This window comes from Macaca nemestrina, chromosome 8 (assembly GCF_043159975.1).
Source record: "Macaca nemestrina isolate mMacNem1 chromosome 8, mMacNem.hap1, whole genome shotgun sequence".
NCBI lineage: Eukaryota > Metazoa > Chordata > Mammalia > Primates > Cercopithecidae > Macaca > Macaca nemestrina.
The window spans coordinates 89106805-89123596 of record NC_092132.1 but is presented as its reverse complement, the minus strand read 5'-3'; positions in this window follow the sequence as shown (position 1 = coordinate 89123596).

The window sequence follows — 16792 nt, the reverse complement described above, 5'->3', positions numbered from 1 at the left end:
TTGAAGCAATCTCCTGTTGATGAGTATGCCACAAACAAGGTTGCAACATCTTTGTTCTGGGATCTTTGTCTGTGCATGTTTTTATCTGTAAAATTTCTAAGAGTGGAATTTCTAGGTTAAAGCTTTCTGCATTTAAAAATGTGTAGATACTGCAAATCAATTGCCCTTCAAGAAGGACCACACCAATTTATACGCTCATAAACAAAGCCTGTGAGTGTTTCTTTCCTGACACCCTCAGTCCCACTGGATACTTGAAAACTCTTTCATCCTTACCAGTCTAATCAGTGAAAAATGGAACTGCAGGTTATTTGTTTTCCCTTGCCCATTTAAAACATGTTGGTGTGAATGATTTGGGGACCTTTGGTCTATCAAAGAAATTACCTTTTTGTCATATGTCTTCTATGTGTTTTCCCTAGTTTGTCTTTTAACTTTAGTTTTTGCTTGTAAAGATATTTCTGTACAGTGTTTTACATTTCAATGTAATTAAGTGGATCCATTTTTTAATTTATGATTTCTGGAGCTCAATAAATACTCAGTGAATCCACGTACCAGTACTGCTGTTACCGTTCAATTCTGTTCAACAGATATTTGCCAGGTGTCTATAATGTGCAAAATGCTAGGCTAACATTGTGGAAGAGCATGGATGAATAACACCATCCTGGCCCTCAAAGAATTCCATTCTGCTGTAAGGGAAAATGAAACGAACACCGTAATAGGAATAAGAGCAAACTTTTAAGAGGGGAACCTCAATAAACACAAAGGGGCAATAAACATAGCATGTTGGAGGAGAAGTTCTTATGGGAGCCAGGGTATGTGAAGGGAGGTAGCAAGAGAAAAAATCTACAAAGGTAAAATGGGTGTAGATTATGAAGGGCCTTGAATGCTGTGCTTGGTATTTTAGACCTTATTCTGTATGCAAGAGAAAGCTATGAAGGATTTTGAATTGGAGAGGATCAAATCTAATTTGTGTTTAGAAAAATCTAGAGGCATTGAGGCAGGCAGTTTATTACAGTGATTCTGAATCACACTGCAGCTGTCTTAACTTTTCTCCCATTGAATCTTACCCCGACCTCTCACCACCATTCCTTCTCTATACTATGGCCAGGCAAATCTTTCTAAAACACAAACGAAATAATTCCTCTCCTTGGGAAAAAATTCCCAAGACCTGCTCGCCACCTCAGGCACATGTTCATATTTCTTCCCTTGGTTTACAAAATCCTCTGAGAGCTGGCACATTTATGAAGGGAGCAGCTCGAGGAAGCTGAAAAGGGATTTGGTTTTGGACACATAAGACCCAGCCCATGTCCTCAATGACCTTAGATTTTAGTTAGAGAGAGACATAAAAATATCTAACTATAGGCTGAGCATCCCTTATCTGAAATACTTAGGACTGGAAAAGCTTTTTATTTTGATTTTTATTTTTTAAATTTTGGAATATTTGCATTATACTTAGTTGAGCATCCCAAATCTGAAAATCCGAAATTGGCATGCTCTAATAAGCATTTTCTATGAGCTTCAAATTTGGGATTTCAGCACATTTTAGATTTCAGATTTTCAAATTTGGGATGCTCAACCTGTCCATTCCTTCCATGCACACTCACCATTCCCAATGTATCCTATTTTCTGAAGTTGAATGGCCACCTCTTGACTGCTCCAGTTAAAATTTCACCAGTCTGTTCAGGCTCAGGTCATGTGTAATCTCTCTAAGGCCTTCCTCGTATGCCTGGTCAGAATTCTTCCCACCTCCTCTTAATTCCCCCTCATCTCTACTGTGATATTCACTTTGTGTACTCTGGATAGCTGGGTATGTTACTGAACGTGGTAAAATTAGGCAAATCAAGTCACCTAATGCACTCTAATCTTCTTCACCTTCAGTTTTTATTTTGCAAAGGAAACATAAAAAAATACAATGTAGTTTAAGCATCAGTTGCTTTATTCCAAAAAGGAGACTCAAAGGGACAGATTTGTTTTGCTTTTCAGTTATAAACACAAGAACAATTTTCACTGATAATCTTCCATATTATGGGCCGGGCGCGGTGGCTCAAGCCTGTAATCTCAGCACTTTGGGAGGCCAAGACGGGTGGATCACGAGGTCAGGAGATTGAGACCATCCTGGCTAACACGGTGAAACCCCGTCTCTACTAAAAAATACAAAAAACTAGCCGGGCGAGGTGGCGGGCGCCTGTAGTCCCAGCTACTCGGGAGGCTGAGGCAGGAGACTGGCGTGAACCCGGGAGGCGGAGCTTGCAGTGAGCTGAGATCCGGCCACTGCACTCCAGCCTGGGCGACAGAGCGAGACTCCGTCTCAAAAAAAAAAAAAAAAAAAAAAAAAATCTTCCATATTATGAGTGGTGTCTGTCATTGCTTGTGTCCATCAGCACGTGACAGTCCTGCAAGTGTCAAGTATGGTGTTGGTGAGGTCTGAAGTCAGGCCTCCTGCCCTGTTCAGAGCCCGTGGTTTCAGAGCGGCTGGGCTTTTCCTCTGACAACTGGATGGTGCTATTGCGCAACGAAATGCAAAATCTGTTTCAGAACACATGCTTTTTTTCCAGGAAAACTCTTAAATTACATTTTAAAAACTTTACCTACAAAAATTTTAGGTGACTGTACACTCTATTTTTCTGCTTCTTTTGTCATTGTTTAGTGACCACAAATGAATAGGCTTGAGATAGACTCAGATTCCTCCCACCAGTCCTGGTAAGAAACTAAAGGAAAATCAGGTTCATTGCAAAGCCTTGTACTTCAGTATTGGTGGGTTGAGGGAAACAGGGCCAGTTATAATATGAGGAAGTTTAAGCAGGAAGAGAGGAAATGATAGAGACTCATGAGGCACTAGCAAGAAGAAGAGTATGGTTCACTGAGTGCAGGATGGGGGCTGTGGATTGCAGTAGGTCCTGAGAATAAATGATCATCTACCATACACATGAAGATCCTCATGCTAGAATCTCAACCACAAATCCTGCTGCACACACAGAAGTAAAACACAGCAGGGTGTGGAAAGAACGTTGCATTCAGAGTCCAAATACCTGGGTGTGGGTTCTGGCCTTGCCTCTTATCACCTGGATGGTCTTGAGTAGATTGCTTCATCTTCAGCACCTTTCCTTCTGTGAAATATATATTTAAAAAATAATCCGTAGGATGTTGTGAAACCCAAAGAAGCTTCCCATGTGTTGTGCAAGTAGACATTATTAATATTTGAAATGCATCTACATAGATACTGGATGCATTTGTAATAAGTAAAAGCCTCAGCTAATTCTTGGTCGACTCTGGTAAAGCCATAATATCAACTACTACAACCTTCTTACTCAGCCACCTCTTAAACCTCTCTCCCACCCACCCCCCAAAAATCCAAAATGACAATTTAAAAAACTCCACCTCTCCTATGAAAAGTTACAAAAAATCAAATTGTGTGTTCTTTTATTTCACTCCTTTACTTTTAGTTTCATTATACGACTTGGTCCAGAATGTCCTCTCTTGATAATTTTCTTCTCCTTCACATCCTACCACGATCCTAGTTCCTTAATATATATCTGGAGTCTCCAATAAGCAAGGCATACAAAAACATTTTATTGGGGGGAGGTGGGGAGATTATAAAAGGAATTGGACCTATATACCAAATCATTGAGAAGAAACTTAATAGCATCCATCAACATTTAGAGCACAACATATATAGGAAAACCTGACTGTCGGCTAGATTGTCCCACTGACCATAACTAGAAGTCCTTTCCTTTCTCTTCCTTCCAAAGCTGTGCTTCATTTCCTTCAAGAACTGCTCCAGTCTTTTCTCACTTCCACTGAAATCTGTGTGCTAATTCTGCCTCTCCTAGTCCTGCTCCTGAAGCACCTCTTCAACCTCACCTGCAGCTTCCTCGCTTTCCACCTTCCCTGTGCTCTAGCGCTAAGTACGGCTCTAGGTGGCTCTGTACATGGTTATATGTTGGTGTCTATCATTTTATCCCACATTGTACACATAGGTTTTATCTGTCACATCCTGCATGAAAATGCAGAAGCAGAGACCACTGGGGTACTTCATATTTGCACAGCCCTTTGCAGTTTATAAGATGTTGTCAGAAACATGCTCACCTTTAAGATGCACTACAACCCCATGAAGTCAGTATTTGTCCTGCTTTGTAGGTGCAAGATGGAAACTCACAAAGTTTAAGTGACCTGCCTACTGAATGGGGTTCTATGTTGCCCCCACTCCCCAGTTTCTCCTGTGGTGAACTCCACTCGCTCAGTGTCCTTCATTTCCTTTGCAGCTCCTGACTCTGACTATTATTCAAATTACTATTCATTTCACCATTTCATACTTACCGAGTGGTACAAACACACACACAAAAATGCTTCTGTACAAGATGTAAAAGTGAATGAGGATGTTTATACTGTAGAAGAAAATTACAAATTAACAAATACCATTGATTGGATAACTGATTCTCTACTAAACCTTCTCAAGAACTCTAAGAAGTCTTTCAAAATGTTTGATTCTGTGTATCCTGTCAACTTCATCGCATCCTCATCCCATCCACTGCTATCCTCTGATAACAGTGAGAGATGACATTGGTGAGAGATGACAACATGCCCTTTGTCATAAAGTCAAAAGGAAGAATAAGGCAAAAAGCCTTGATCATCTGCAAAGTGGGCTTCTCCCCTCTGGATAAGTGGGCTGGTGTTGTCATTTTCTTGTACTGGAGTTTCCTGACACATACGTGGACTCCTTAAAGACTTGGGAGTTGTGGACTGGCATGGGGTGTTTTGAGTTTATGGTACACACCCTGGGCAACCAGAGTGTCATCTCATCTCCCTGTTTCTTTCCCTTCATTTATACATATATGTCATCTTGTAGAACAGAATTCCAAACCCTTGACAGCTTCTGTATATAATTCCTACTTTTGAAGAATGTCTTTCATAACTTTAATAGATGGCATTTGTCTCCCTCTCTGGAAAACAAAACCAAAGGACCACCACTGCAACAGAAAACTCAGACTGGTGAATATTCCTGCAGTCCTGCTAAGCTGAGGCTGTACATTTCCAGCCTTCTCAGTGTTATGACTTCCCATGCCTAGTACGAGGGTGTTAGACTAGTGTTTGGGTCAGTTTCTATGTTTCCTTCTTAAATCTCATGACTTATTTGCTTATTTATTTTTAATTGTTGTATGAGGATGGAAGAGAAGATATGAAAAAGTAAGGAGAGAGGGTATACAATGGGAGGTGTGTCACTGGTGATTAGAGGCATGGTCTCTGCTCTTTCACTTGCTGGATTTATAATTCTCCTTACTTATTTTTGACTGGGAGCTTTGGATACATTCTTAGATTTAAAAGTCTCAAGTTCTGTAACTGTAAAATGCCAGCCTCAAAGAGTGACCTGTGGATATTGATTAAGACAATGTCTGTAAAAAACTTAGCATCGTGACTTGTTCATAGGAAGCACCAATAAATATTGGCTACTTTTATTATTCTCTCTTGTTACCTTTTGAAGAGAAAGGAAAGTCAAAAGACTCTTATAAAATCTCTGTTGAAACAATGAGGTTCTAGTTTAGTTTTTATCTGCTGAAATAATAGATCAATATTCCCTAATTGCCATGCTGTTGAGCTCCTCATGTTTTCAAAATTGCATCCTAGTCTTGAGTAAGAATTCATTATTGCTGAATGATTTCAAAACTAATTATAGTTGTTTTAGTATCTGGATATCTCTAAGGGAGAGGGCGAGCTCGATAAAATTGCATGATTTGGCAAGTCATTAATCTTCAAGAAGACAGTAACATATTTCCAAAGATAGCCAGAGCATATTATAACAATTAATTGGAATAGAGACTTTCCTCCTGAAATGTTTATGGCTCTGAGGTTCTTCTCTAAACTATACAATAAATGATGAGATGGATTTTCTTAGAAGAAATGAGTAACCAAGAGAGGGAATGCATTGGGCACTTTGAAGAATATAGGCTAGGGTGGACAAGGAAAGGATGTGTTTAGATTAAATAAAAATTCTGGGCAATGGGGAATGTGGGAAGAAGGTAACAAAAGAGAGAAGAGACCGGGTACAGTGGCTCACACCTGTAATACCACCACTTTGGGAGGCCGAGGCAGGTGGATCACAAGGTCAGGAGTTCGAGACCCCAGCCTGACCAACATAGTGAAACCCTGTCTCTACTAAAAATATAAAAATTAGCTGGGCATGGTGGCGGGCACCTGTAATCCCAGCTACTCAAGAGGCTGAGGCAGGAGAATCACTTGAACCTGGGAGGCAGAGGTTGCAGGGAGCGGAGATCATGCCATCTCACACTAGCCTGGGTGACAAAGGGAGATTCTATCTCAAAAAAAAAAAAAAAAAAAAAAAAGGAATGACACGGACAAAATTTAATTTGAAATTTTGCCAAGGCTTTGAACCTAGAAATGAGGAAAGCAAGCAAAGAAAAGATTTAGAGATGAGTAGGGTATGCTTAATGACTTGAGCATTAGAGACGTAGCTATCTTTCAGCATTCGTTCATTTGTACAACAAATATTGAGTATTTGCCATGTGTTACACTGTCTTTGGAACTGGAGGTTCATTACTGAACAAAATAGGCCAGATCCCTACCCTCATGGAACCTATATGATAGTGGAGAGAGAAGGACAATTTTCAAGAAGCGCGATAAATGAACCAGATTACAATATCAGGAAATTATAAACGCTGTGAACAAAAGGATCCATAAGGCAAGATAAGAGGAGCTGGAGGTGTGTGCCTAGAGGGTTAGGGGTGGGGAATAAAGGGATGCTGGGGAGGAGGGAGTGTGACTGTACTGAACATGACAATGGGCAGGGGCAGCAAAGCTTGCTCCTTCCTGGCCACCACCCAAATGGGTGACTTAGCTTCTTGCTATCCTATCTGACTGTTTTTCTACTGAACCTCTCCTGGGTTTTAGAATGTGCAAATAAAAGAGATCATATGAGTGTCCCTATGAGAGTAGGAGTAGGCATTTAAGGAACTTGGAAATAATGTTTATCGAGGTAATGAAAGTGCAGCAGTGAATAGTAGTGTCAAAGCTTTCTAGGGTTCAGGCAGCAAAGGACTCTAGGGGTGCCAGGACAAAGACAGTGCAATGAACTTTGAATCCACAGACAGCAGGGAGTGAGTTTGTGTATTGTTGTATAAAAAATAAATGAAGGCTGTGCATGAAGTTCAAAAATACTTCCAAGTTTGAATGCATAGAATGCCAAACATCTTTGTCAGACAGCTCCTTTTCTGCTGTGCTGTCTGTTGCATCCTTGCAAGGCTAAAAAAACATATGCCAAACATCTTTGAAGAAAAATTCCTTAGCATAGGGGATTCTAAGGGCCTAGGTGGAAAATTCAGTTAGTTGTTTGCTATGATAATGCCAAGCTCCTAGATGATTGCCTCAATTTCTTACTTCTTCTCCAGGACATTGGACTGTGTACCCAGGGTCAAGCCTAGAGCTGTGATCAGGGGGCTGGTATAAGATACCAGTGTGAGATTGGAGCAGGGCAATCTTAGGTAGAAGGAAGAAACATTTTCCCCTCTTTTAGAAAATGTTCCGTTATTTTGTCCTGGTTGCTGGAGGCCATGCTATCCTAAACACATTGTTTAGTGGTGGACCTTTAATTCTGACAGAGGCAAGCACAGTGAGTCCATGTTTCAAAATGTGGAGTGCCCCTCTAAGCCACAGGGAGAATTTGTCAACCTCTACTCCGTTATAAATTGATGCCACAGTGCAAGTACTGTTTTCCAGTTCCCACCTCTTGACTAGAGAACCAATTCAGGAGAAACAGAGGAGCAAAGGCTCTTATGCCAAGTTCTCAGACCTTCCCAGGGCTACCCCTAGGATGAGCTCAGCGTTTTGTCTGAACACCACACAGACTGGAAGACACGATATGGAGTAAGCGTTCGCTGAACCACCTATCTAGTTAAACAGGGATTTTAGCCTCTAACACTCCAAGTTGGGGCTTGAATGCTTACAAAATAATAACAACAATATATCACTTCTCAGGATATGCTGGGGGCAGTGACGTCTGAATGAATGAAATGAATGAGACAAAATCACCTCCACACTATAGAACACTGGAGTTCACCCTGGGTAGCCCAGCCACACAAGACGCTGCTTACATCAAAATATTTCACAATATTCCACCCAAATTAAAACAATGGAGACAACTAGACAGTGATATAGGAACTATACATAAACAAATGAAAAGAAAGGTTTTTAACACTGACAGGTAAATACAGAATAAATAAGTGAAAAATAGGCACTTGAATGTTTTCACAATTTTTTTTCAAGCTTGGGGGATTCTTTTGCAGCAGATTTTCTGGGCACCAGAAACGGATTACAGGATATGTAAGAAACAAGTGAAAGACAGAAAGAAGCAGACAGAGCCAGAGGCATAGAAAGCATATTTAATTTTAATTCAAATCTAAACATTTTTATGGAGACTTCAGAGTTTCTGGCTTGGCTTCATAAGTCGGCCACAAGTTGCAATTGTTTCATATTGTAGAAAGAAGGAAGCGTTTCATGGAATTGTATTTTCCCCTTTGGTTTTCCTTGCTTCATTGCAAAATGTTAAAATGAAAAAGTTTACTCTGTGGTTTATTCTAAACAAATTCAATTCAGCATCCAGGTATTACTGCTCCACCGGCTAACTGAAGTCCTTATTTTGAAAAGGGTATTTCTGACTTTAAACACTTAAATCCATTGTGGTTTATCATGTCAATGTATATTTTGGAGCGTGCACAGCTCTGCAAAAGCCTGTTGAAATTCCTTACAGAAGTCTGTGAAAGGACTCAGCTACAGAGGCGCAGCCCCCTACTTGCAGAGAGCATGGATCTACATCGCAGACACCTCATGGCATATTCTGAAACTGTCCCTCCTAAAAGGGAGCTGAATTCAGGCCCCAGTGGTAAATGTGTCAACCAACCAAATAAGTTGTTTTTCAGTTAGTACAAACAAAATTCAAGAATCAGCATCTGTGTGGGTGAATGAGCTCACATTCTGAAATAAGAATAACTTAAATTTATACAATGACATCAATTACAACTTAATCCAAGTTTTTCTCAGCTAATATCCAATAACAACTTTGTAAAACAAGCCAGATTCTAAAGTCTCTGTTTTCACAGTTGAGGAAAATTGAGATTAACTATTAATCAGTCCAGGGCCACAATATTCTTCCTAATACAGTAGATGAAGGATCATTTAAATATGCATGTTTGGTTTTGTTTTAACTTCAAATACAGTGCACATCCATTATATAATAGAAAGCCTCTCAAAAGTAAATTCATGACCAGGCATGGTGGGTCATGTCTATAATCCCAGCACTTTGGGAGGCCGAGGCGGGCAGATCATGAGGTCAAGAGTTTGAGACCAGCCTGGCCAACATTGTGAAACTCCTGTCTCTACTAAGACTACAAAAATTAGCTGGGTGTGGTGGCGGGCGCCTGTAATATCAGCTACTTGGGAGGCTGAGGCAAGAGAATTTCTTGAACCCGGGAGGCAGAGGTTGCAGTGAGCCGAGATCACACCACTGCACTCCAGTCTGGGCGACAGAGCAAGACTCTGTCTCAGAAAAAAGAAAAAAAGTTAGCCGGGTGTTGTGGCGGGCGCCTGTAGTCCCAGCTACTTGGGAGGCTGAGGCAGGTGAATCGGTTGAACCCGGGAGGCAGAGGTTGCAGTGAGTTAAGATCACGCCACTGCACTCCAGCCTGGGGGAGAGAGTGAGACTCCATCTCAAAAAAAAAAAAAAAAAAAAAAAAAAAAAAAAAAAAAAGGAAAGTAAGTACACTTCAAGAAAAATAACATTCATAATGTTAGGCCAGTTAAAATTTTTATGTTAGAAATATTGGCAGGAATTGTTGTTTGTTGTTTTTAATTATGCCAATTGTCAGTTAAAATAGCACAAGAAAGGTTTTAAATGAATTAAATGGAACCTCAAGGGGAAAAAATTGTTTCCCCATCTAGAATGTTCCTGGATGCTGAGCACTTGTAGTTTACTCAGAACACTTTTTCAAAGGCCCTTGCACTGTTCAGAGAAGATGGGTATTTATAATGAGCTCCAGTCAGGAATGGGAACATTACTTCTGACAAAAACATTTTTCAAAGATATTCCACAGTTATAATTATAAGTTGTCTCCCAAATAGAGCAATATTGCTACCATGACTGTTGCTGCTGCTACTACATTAATATTAATGATAACAATTTCATATATATATATATACACACACACATATATACCTTTTTTTTTTTTTTGAGATGGAGTTTTGCTCTTGTTGCTCAGGCTGGAGTGCAATGGTGCAATCTCAGCTCACTGCAACCTCCGCCCCCGAGGTTCAAGCAATTCTCCTGCCTCAGCCTCCCAAGTAGCTTGGATTACAGGTGCGTACCACCACACCTGGCTAATTTTGTATTTTTGGTAGAGATGGGATTTCACCATGTTGGTCAGTTTTTCACCATGTTGGCCTGAAGTGATCCACCGGCCTCGACCTCCCAAAGTGCTGGGATTACAGGCATGGGCCACTACGCCCGGCTAACAATTACCAATATTTTAAAAATGCTTAGTATGCACCAAGCACCATACCATGCACTTTCTGTGGATACATTGCTTTTCCTTCTCATTTATTCTTCATGACAACTCTCATTCTCATATTACAGGAGAAAAACCTGTGACTTGAGGTTAAATAATTTGTCTATAGTCACAAAAGTAGTATGGGATGGAACCAGGATTTGAACTCAAGCAATATAATTCCAGAACCCACGAGCATAAATGTAATGTGACATTACCTTCCCAGCAGAATTTATAATAAGAGCTGAAATGTATTAATTGTTTGTCATCAAACTGATTACCAAACTTGTTTTCACAAATAAACTGAAGGAGACTTGAAGAGGTGAAGTGACTTGCTCATGTTCACATGGCTAGTAAGTTAGAAAATAGGGATCCATTTAGAATACTTTATCCACCATTCAATTTTAATGATTGTTATATGGTATCTTAACTCTATACTTTATTTAAAAAAATTTAGATTTGAGAGTATGTGTGTATGTTTGTTACATAAGTATATTGCAAAAATGGCTTCTAGTGTACCCATTACTCAAATAGGGAACATTGTACCCAGTAGGTAATTTTTCAACCCTCAACTTCCTCCCATCCTCCCCACTTTTGGAGTCCCCAGTGTCTATTATTTCCATCTTTATGCCCATGCCCATTGTTTAGACCCCACTTACAAGTGAGAACATACAGTATTTGGCTATTTCTGAGTTACTTCATTTAGGATAACGGCCTCCAGCTCCATCCATGTTGCTGCAAAGGACATTATTTGATTCTTTTTTATGACTGCATAGCATTCCATGATATGTATATACCACATTTTTCTTTATCCAGCCAACTTTGATAGACATTAAGTAAGGTTGGTTCCATGACTTTGTTATTGTGAATAGTGCTGTGATGAACATACGAGTACAGATGTCTTTTGTACAGTGATTTATTTTCCTTTGGGTAGATACCTGGTAGTGGGATTCCTGGGTTGAATGGTAGTTCTATTTTTAGTTATTTGAGAAATCTCCATACTGTTTTCCATAAAGGTTGAAGTAATTTATATTTCCACCAACAATGTGTAGGTGTTCCCTTTTCTCTGCATCCACACCAACATCTGCTGTGTTTTGACTTTTTAATAATAGTCATTCTGACTGGTGTAAGATGGTATTTCATTGTGGTTTTAATTTGCATTTCTGTGATGATATTGAGCAGTTTTTCACATGGTTGTTGGTTGCATGAATTTCTTCTTGTGAGAAATGTCTGTTCATGTCCTTTGCCTAGCTTTTAATGGAGTTGTTTTTTTCTTGTTGAGTTGTTTAAGTACCTTGTACAGTCTGGATATTAGTCCTTTGTCAGAGGCATGATTTGCAAATATTTTCTTTTCTTTTTTTTTTTTTTTGAGATGGAGTCTCACTATGTCACCCAGGCTGGAGGTCAGTGGTGCGATGTTGGCTCACTGCAAACTCCTCCTCCCAAGTTCAAGTGATTCTCCTGCCTCAGCCCCCAGAGTAGCTGGGATTCCAGGCGCATGCCACTAGGCCCAGCTAATTTTTGCATTTTTAGTAGATATGGGGTTTCACCATGTTGGCCAGGTTGGTCTCAAACTCCTGACCTCAAGCGACCCACCTGTCTTGGCCTCCCAAAGTTCTGGGATTTCAGACATGAGCCATCGCACCCAACCTGCAAATATTTTCTCCCATTCTGTAGGTCGTCTGTTTACTCTGTTGATTATTTCTTATGCCGTGCAGAGTCCTTAATTACATCCATTTCTCTATTTTTGTCTCTGTTGCATTTGCTTTTGGGGTCTTCATCATACCTTCTTTGCTTGGGCTAATTTCCAGAAAGTTTTTCCTAGGTTTTCTTCTAGGATTTTATAATTTTAGGTCTTATGTTTAAGTTTTTAATTCATCTTGTTAACTCTATATTTTAATAAGACATTAATAGCTACTTTTTAAAAACAAAATGAATGTACTTAAACATGAAAATTTCTTCTTGTATCTTTCATATTTCTAAAGATTTTAATTATAATTTTCTTTAGTTATAATTTTCAGAAATTATCTTCATTTTTACCTAGATAAAATTATTGTTTTTTGGGGTCATCCTCTTTATAAGCCACTTATTCTGGATAAATCATTCTAGGTTGAGGGTCTTTTTGTTTTTGTTATTATTTTGGTACTGTGAAGTTGTTATACAATAGTTTCAGAAGTTTGCTTTTCTTGTTTAGGAGAAATCTGTCTGTCTAGCTGTTATTCCTTTATAGGTAGCCTGTATTATTTCTTGGGATATATTTAGGCTCTCTTTTTTTTTTTTTTTTTGTATTTTGTGTTTTTAATTTCTTGTTGATTTGTCTAGGTATGTATTTCTTTAAGCTTCTTGAATTTGAAAATTTATATCTTACATTAGTTTTTAAAAATCCTACTTCATTGTTATCCTTTAACATATTGTCTATTCCTCATTCAGTCTTTATTTCGCTTCTAGAAATGTAGAAAGTTCTCTATTCTCAAGTGTTTTAACCTCTCATATTTCCCTTTTCCTTATGTCTCTCAGATACAGTCTTGGCATTTCTTCAACAGATGCAGTTTTGGTATTTCTTCAACTCTACCTTCCAATTTGCTTCTTTCTTCATCTGTGGCTAATCTGCTTTTTAAGTTGTCCATTTAATTATTACTTATAATTATTCCGCATTTTAACTACTAGAAGTTTTCTTTGATTCTTTGCTTGATATTCTTGATTATTTCATAATCTCCCATTCTTTATTCATATGTTCAATCCTGTAGATCAGGGGTCCTCAGTTCCTGTGCCATGAACTGGTACCGGTCCGTGGCTTGTTGGAAACTGGGCCACACAGCAGGAGGTGAGCAGAGGGCGAATGAGCGAAGCTTCATCTGTATTTACAGCTGCTCTCCATCACTCGCATTACCGCCTGAGCTCCGCCTCCTGTCAGATCAGAGGCGGCATTAGATTTTCACAGGAGTGCTGTGTATGCGAGGGATCTAGGTTGCATGCTCCTTATAAAAATCTAATGGCTGATGATCTGTCACTGTCTCCCATCATCCCCAGATGGGACCGTCTAGTTGCAGGAAAACAAGGTCAGGGCTCCCACTGATTCTATGTAATGGTGAGTTGTATAATTATTTCATTATATATTACAATGTAATAATAATATAAATAAAGTTCACAGTAAATATAATGTGCTTGGATCATCCTGAAACCATCCCCTACCCTGGTCCATGGAAAAATTGTCTTCCATGAAACCAATTCCTGATGCCAAAAAGGTTGGGGATTGCTGTTGTACATAGAACATCATGTAGATCTTTAATTTAAATCTATTAATCACACATATATATGTGATTCCATGTATGAAGGTGCCAGTATCTAATATTTCTGCAGATCTTATTATCTTGCCTGTTGTTTCATGTGGTTTGCATGCAGTAGTGTCCTGTTCTAGTTTGTGTTTGGTGTTTTTTTGATTATGAATATGTTCTTTAGAACTTTATCTGTAAGACTTCTTTGTAAATACATTTCTCTAGAGAGCATATGCTTTTCAATAATTTGGGAACATTTAATATGAATTATTGGCTATTAATTTTTAGGGAAACGTTGATAGTAGGAACTTCAGAAACACACTTATAAGAGGGCCTATTGGTAATTTTACATTTTTTGGAAATTCTTTTTCTTCTCCATCCACCAGAAAGATGAAGAAAACAACATTTTCTTTATGTGAATAAAACCAACAACAATGAACAGGGATACAGATTCATACAGTCTAATTCCCAAAAAAGGGGAGTGGAACCCCATGATTTGATCACTTCCCTCCTGTGAATGATCTCACAAATTAAGTTACAGGTCTCAATTCTCTAGAAAAAGGGACTTAGATATTATATCCTGCCAAATCCAAATTTCCCATCAGGAATGCTCAAACTTTTGAATTGACAAGGAATCACTTTCGTTTCATGGGACTGTTATGAATGACAGAAGAACTTGAGAGACCTGGAAAGGCTGGAGCCACATATACGGAAACTTCCCAATGATTATGAAAGGCTTACTGACGGTGCGGAAGCCTGAGAGCACAAAATTCAGAAAATCACCTTCTTGTTTGTCCTAAGGATGCTTTGGACCTGATTTTAAAAACCTCATATTGTTTTTGTGAGAAAATATTGTAAGGGTCTCTGTGACTGATTCTGCGGCTATCTCTCTGGATCCCAAGACTACGAAGAGAGGAGTCTCTACACAGAGCAGGGGGGACCTGCAAAAGCTTAGCTCTCATCTAGCTTTGGCAGGGTAAAGGGATTAGCCAGGTGCTGAAGGTGGCTCACTGCAAGGCTGGCACAGGCACGATCATGTGCTCATTCTTCTCCACCACATGGTAAAGTAGAAACTACTATCACCATGTCAGATAGCAAAGGTGATCTTTATTCTTGCCAATAGTTACAATGAAGAAAATTATCTTCCATCATGAAAGTACCCCTTAATTCCACCTTATCTATCTGGGCAAATCTAGAGAAGAGACATGCTAAGTGTCTATAGAAAAGAACTGGCTTTTAAATTTAACATATAAATTTGAATTCAAAACATGTACAAGGTGCTGTGATGCAATGGCTTTCTAACTCCACATTTCCAGAAGGCACTCTGCTGGAGATATAAGCCCCCAGAAGAATATGTAGCCTTGTTCTCCTACTACCATTGAAAAACAGTTGACTGGAATGGTTGTGCCTGAAGAGTTGTCTGAGATTGTATTCACCTGGCTGTTTAGAGAAGGACGCACATCAGGGAGGCAGGAGATATCCATTTTGGCCCCCGTTCCAGGGTGTTGCAATGACTCCAGGACGGCAAAGAGTTTCATTGTACAAGACCTACCTAAGCTGACAGGCAGTTCCAGAAGTGTGAACAAGGATGAAGTGTGTGAATCAATGTCAGAAGTGAAATATGCCCATGACTTCAATAACAGCACCAGATACCAACTCATGAATGACTGGTTAGAAGTGTTTTATGGATGAGATGCATGGTGATGATATACCCAATCAGACATTCAGGAAGTGAGTCTGTTGTGTCATTTTGTGTGACCTTTGACAAGCCACTTAACTAGTCTGGCCCTTACTTTTCTCAAGTGGGACTTGTTCATCAACTCTTCCTGTCTCACTCTGAAGTGCTCTGATCTCTGTTCTAATCTGTCAAATAGATTTGTAGACCATGCTTTGAGAACCATTGATATAGTAATCTAAAAAACTGACTGGAATTAATTTCCCAAGCCTTTGAAAGTATAAAGGAAGAAAAGCTTACTCAGTGCCAGAATTTGGTTACAGAGGAATTTAATTATAGCATTTGGGGATGTGTCATTCAACTATAGTTGTTACGAGTCATGGTCAACTGTTTTATTAAGTCATTTATCGTCTTCAGAAACTACCAGTCTGTAATTACCTTAATTCTATTCCACCAGTTTGTGTGAAGGGAGTCCTATTCTTTTGTCCTCTGCATCTAAACCCTAAAATAAAGCATGATCATCATACTTACATTCTGTTGAGTTTAAAAAATTTTCCACTCCTGATTTTCTGTTACCTGATTTCTACTTTTTTCCTGGTGTTAGAATAATAGAATCATAGTGTTTCAGAACTAAAGGTGATTTTAGATATTATTTAATCTCACCTCCCTTTTACTCTATTGAAAATTGAGAACAGGAAAGATTTAAAAATTTAGAAAGGCCTACAGCTGGTTAGTGATGGAGTCATGCTTACTATCAGGAGCCCAACCCTTGCAGGTTATGGAAATGTCTACGAATTTCCATTTCAGTGAGGCCCACAATTTCAGTGAGGCCCAGGAGGCTCTAGTTCAACCAGAAGGCAGAACCCAATCTAATCTGATTTGAGAGATTTGGATATAGCCATCTGGATTTATAATGCCCAGGTAGAGAACCACAGTGTACAATAGAATGTGGGCAGCCAGGTAAAGATGGTGTGGAAAAGGGAGCATAAAGATAAGGTCAGGGGCACATCGTTACTCTAGGGATGAGCTACAGTAGAAGGAATTTAACTGAGATTAAACATTTGGATGTTTTGCAAATGCTAAAATATTCAGGCAGGCACTTTCGAATGCATTTAGCCCAAATCTCTCCTTCTATTATTTAAAAAAATGTGAATGTGTACAACATCGTTTCAATTTGCTTTACCTAAAAAAGCAAATTACAGAATGTTTTTACTATGATTCATTTTACTATGATTCATTTACTATGATTCATTTACTAATTAATTCAGCAAATGTTTGTTGAGCCCCTACCAAGTGCC